Source organism: Coregonus clupeaformis, unplaced genomic scaffold, assembly GCF_020615455.1.
Source record: "Coregonus clupeaformis isolate EN_2021a unplaced genomic scaffold, ASM2061545v1 scaf0584, whole genome shotgun sequence".
Classification (NCBI taxonomy): Eukaryota; Metazoa; Chordata; class Actinopteri; order Salmoniformes; family Salmonidae; genus Coregonus; species Coregonus clupeaformis.
This window is the reverse complement of record NW_025534039.1, coordinates 283665-288789: the sequence shown is the minus strand read 5'-3', so window position 1 is coordinate 288789 and position 5125 is coordinate 283665.

Here is a 5125-nt window from a genome sequence, read left to right as displayed (position 1 = left end):
GATAAACTGCATTCATTTTCTAAATAAAAGGTGTCTTGGGGGAAAAAAAAATATTTTGTGAATTGAATGGAAGTAATGAAACAGGCATTTGTGAACATCATTATAGCCTACACAGTACAAACCACACATATAACAGACTTTTTTAGGCTTACACAAAAGAAAGTCTACACCCCCTTTGAACTTTCTTCACATTTTGCTGCCTTAAATTTAATCTAAAAGATTCAATTAGATTATTTCACCAGTCCTACCCGAGTTAGTATGTGGTGGTAGCGCCAGTACAGCTGTGAATCATTTGGAATAAGATTCTACCAACTTTGCACAACTCTTAGGGCAACATATATGCATTGTTTTTGTCATAATTGCTCAAGCTCATTCAATTTGGTTGGGAATCATTGATACCATTATTCAAACCTTGTCTCAGATTTTGAAAGCCATTCTGGTGTGTCTGTCATAAATGTGTGTAACTGACTCGATAGAAAAATACATCACAATGTCTGATCAATATTCTACCCAGTAATATCCAAATGCATCTGTGATATTTTGTGCTGCTTTGACATGGCAAAAATAATATTTTCCTTTTTGATATACGTAAAAATGGCTATCCCTGTTTTACGTTGCCCACTACAAAGACATGATCAGTCTATAATTTTAATAGTGAGTTTATTTCAGAACCCAGTAGGAAACATAATAACAACAATTCCCAAAAAAACGCATGTCAAAATGTTATAAATTGATTTGCATTTTTAACCAGGGAAATAAGTATTTGACCCCTCTGCAAAACATGACTTAGTACTTGGTGGCAAAACCCTTGTTGGCAATCACAGAGGTCAGGCGTTTCTTGTGGTTGGCCACCAGGTTTGCACACATCTCAGGGGGAATTTTTCCCACTCCTCTTTGCAGATCTTCTCCAAGTCATTAAGGTTTTGGAGGCTGACGTTTGGCAGCTCAAACCTTCAGCTCCCTCCACCAGATTTTCTATGTATTTTGGAGTCTGAGACTGCTATACTCCAACCTTAATGTCCTAACTGTGAGCCACTCCTTTATTACACTTGCCAGCCGTGTGTTTTAGGTAATTGACATGCTGAATATCCATCCCTACGACCCATTTTCAATGCTCCTGGCTGAGGAAGGAGGTTCTCACCCAAAGATTTGTTGGTACATGCCCTCACCGTCGTCCTGCGGTGATTTCCTTCCCTGAAAAACCAGCCCCAAAGCATAATGTTCCCACTTCCATGTTTGGCCAATTGGGGATGGTGTTCTTCAGGGTCATGAGCAGCATTCCTCACTCAAACACGGCGAGTTGAGTTGATGCCAAAAGCTCCATTTGTCTCATCTGACCACAACACTTTCACCCAGTTCTCCTCTGAAATCCATTCAGATGTTCATTGAAAAGCAAACTTCAGACGGGCCTGTATATGTGTTGCTCTTAGCAGGGGACTCTCAATTTCAGTCCTTCACGGGCGTAGTGTGTTACCAATTGTTTTCTTAGTGACTATGGTCCCAGCTGCCTTGAGATCATTGATAAATCCTGTGTAGTTCTGGGCTGATTCCTCACGTTCTCATGATCATTGCAACTCCACGAGGTGAATCTTGCATGGAGCCCCCAGGCAGAGGGAGATTGACAGTTCTTTTGTGTTTTCTTCCATTTCACGAATAATCGCACCATTGTCACCTTCTAACCAAGCTGCTTGGCGATGGTTTGTAACCCATTCAGCTTTGTGTAGAGTCTACAATCTTTGTCCTGACATCCTTGGAAGCTCTTTGGTCTTGGCCATGGTGGAGAGTTTGGAATCTGATTGATCGATTGCTTCTGGGACAGGTGTCTTTTATACAGGTAACAAGCTGAGATTAGGAGCACTCCTTTAAGCAGAGTGTGCTCCTAATCTCAGCTCGTTAACTGTATAAAAAAGACACCGGAAGCTCAGAAATCTTTCTGATTTAGAGGGGTCAAATACGTTTATTTCCCTCATGAAAATGCAAATCAATTTATAAAATTTTTGACATGCATTTTTCTGGATTTTTTGTTGTTATTCTGTCTCTCACTGTTCAAATAAACCCGTACCATTAAAATTATAGACTGACTATCTTTAGTCAGTGGGCAAACGTACAAAATCAGCAGGGGGATCAAATACTTTTTTTCCCTCACTGTAATTTGTATATGTTATGAGTGGTGTGTTTTTTGCTGTTGGTGTAACCTGGGTAGCTCTTCTCTGAGAACCTCTTCCCGCCAGTGCATTACAGGCAAAGGCCTCTCTCCCGTGTGGACCCTCTGGTGCCTCTTCAGGTCCTCAGCCTGGGCAAAGCGCATGTGACACTGGGTACAGCTGAAGGGTTTCTCCCCGTGTGGACCCTCTGGTGCCTCTTCAGGAGTGCAAGCTGGCGCATGGGACACTGGGTACAGCTGAGGGTTTCACCCCTGTGTAGACCCTCTGTGGATCTCCACCTTCTGGGGGCAACTGAAGCCTTTGTTACAAACATGCAAAGGAACCGTTTCTCTTTACTATTGCCTGATGTGCTCCCCCCTGCGCCTTAGCCCTTTGGTTCCTGTGTGGTTCGGAAGGCCCCATTGACATGGATACTGGGTGTCGCGTCCTGTGCGTGTAAAGGAGGTGGGTCCTGGCAAGTTTAGATTTGTCTCCCTACTAAGCTTTCCCTGTAGTCTAAAGAAGTCAGCTGGTGTTGCCCTGTGAGTGTCCTTCTCCTAAGTGAGTTTCGTCTGCATTCCATGTCAGGAAAGCGTCCGGCCTCAACTTTCACCTCATTTACTGACCAGACCCTCCCCTTTCTCATCTAGGCACCCTTCAGAGTATACACTACTGCTGTACTGGTTCCAGTCCCCTCTCATTGGATTAGTCTGTGTATCTAAGCCCACAGACATGTTACCAGGTATCATCTCTGTCTCTGTAGCATATGAACAGGATGGATCACTTGACATTCTGTAATGTGTCACCTGAGTCCCGGGATGGGGGACAGAACCGTCCTCGGGTTACCGTAAAGTAAATACTCTGAGAGTGGAGCATGAGGACAGCCTAATCGGTCCAGCCCTGTTCAAAGTCTCAGTGTCTGTCTCTCTGACTCTGAGGACGGCGTTCAGCGTTCCACTGACCTCCAGGATGCTACGTCGGGTCCTGGATTGCACTTGGGCAGCGGTGAGGTCCTCCGTGGCTACAGGGGCTCTCCAGCCTGGATGTCTCTGCTGTGCCGTGGGTCCTCCTCTCCTTCAGACCTCTCCTGGCTGACCCCAGGACATGCAGCCTCTGCATCTGCAGACTGACACAAGAAGAGAGGAGGTTATTAGTACATGAGTTGAATCTTTGTGATAACAATGTTGTAAGGAAGTCTCACAAGCTCCACTATGGCAGAGTAAATGTACATGTAAGCAAGTGATGCTGAGGGGAGCCTTTCTGAAATAAATAGAACACATTTGATTTACAAAGTAACTGTAATGTTTAATGCAACACTCTTACACTAACCTTCCTATCACGATAACGTGCTGGGGTTGGAGGTTCCTATCCCCTCATCAACAGTGATTGGTTGGTCTTCTCTCCGTGTATTGTGTCCCTACCGGCTGGCTTCACAAAGCTCCTGTGGCCTCCAGTGAGATGTCCTTCACCTGAGAGAGTGATTGGGGAAAATAGGTGGTTAGGTTAGCTACTGTCAATGCTCAACACTATATTGTACACTATTGACACTGTCTACAATTGTCAAGGATGTAAGGAATTCACTTATATAACTTCTTGGTATATTATTTACTGATTGATGTATTATGTTCCATGCATCATACTGTTTTCATTTAGTAAATAATTGAAATGCAGTAAATCAGGAATCTAGTTAGAATGTGTAATATTGTGTCTATGCGCAAAGATAGCCAAGTAATCAGGGGAGTTATTGCATACTATCCAAAACCTGACCAAGACCCAATTCTGGGTAACACATCCCTGAACACATATTCAGAGTGGAACGGGGCGACAGGCACTGAGCTATATATGAAAAGAGACACACCGCGCACCCTCGGGGCAAAATGTACCTTTTGCTTTTCCTCTGTATTGCATCAAGGATCCCGACACTACTGGGATGACAGACAAGGACGCCTCGCGTTGTCCTCTCTGCGCGCTCCCGTGCCACCTTAACTTCCAGTAGCTGTAGTTTCCTCCGGCAATGCCTTGTTTTTCTTTGCGCTTTGAGTTATTTCCAAACGAAACACTGCATAGTCGTCGTCTACGAGTTTACAGGATCTCTGCCGCGGCGTATTCGCTAGCACCTCCATGATGGAGGCTATTTTAGTGTGAAAAACCATACAGTTTGCCATTGTTGGTAGCTAGCTAGCGTTACCTAGTTCACATCTATCAACCAAGTTTCCAATGCAATTTAAAGAATACCTGGAGTAAGTATGTGATGCTGTGCGGTTAAATTAATCATCTTTTGAGTTCCAGGGTTGTTAAAACGTCTAAATAACAACAATAAAAAAGCTACCGTGGAAATTGTTATTTTGGTCACTTGTTTGCTACTGCTTCCTTTCATGGCGTTATGTCGGTCCACAAACAACCGTTAGAGGTGAACATGCCGCACACCTTCTGTACTGGAGTGTGTAGTCAATCACAGTTTAACAAACTAAAATAATTAAATAAACAAACATTAAGAAAAAGCGAAACCTTCCTACGCTTATCCTTTACTACTAAAAAAAACGTACTAACTTCTGATCTTTGAGTCTTGGTCCACCCCACCTTTGAAGGGCATATAAATGCTGGCCCCTTGGGCTTGCTGTCCCGAACCTCTTCTGCCACACAGTATCATAATGGCTCTAATCTTACATTCGGCCAGTGGAGGCTGGTGGAGGAGCTATAGGAGGACGGGCTCCCATTGTAATGGCTTGTAATTCCAGCCATTACAAGTGAGCCTGTCCTCCTATAGCTCTCCCACCAGCTTCCACTGCATGGCTCCGGCCTCACCTCTACCCAGTGGAGCGCCAAATATCAATTATATATTGTTTAAAAGCCCTTTTGGCTACCTGGTCTACTAATACATTTCCTGCCCACTCCCAAGTAGGCTGGGACCCAGCAGAATCACACTACTACACGCAGTCTCGATTTTTCATAACATTAATGCCTCCAATAGTAGGTCACTA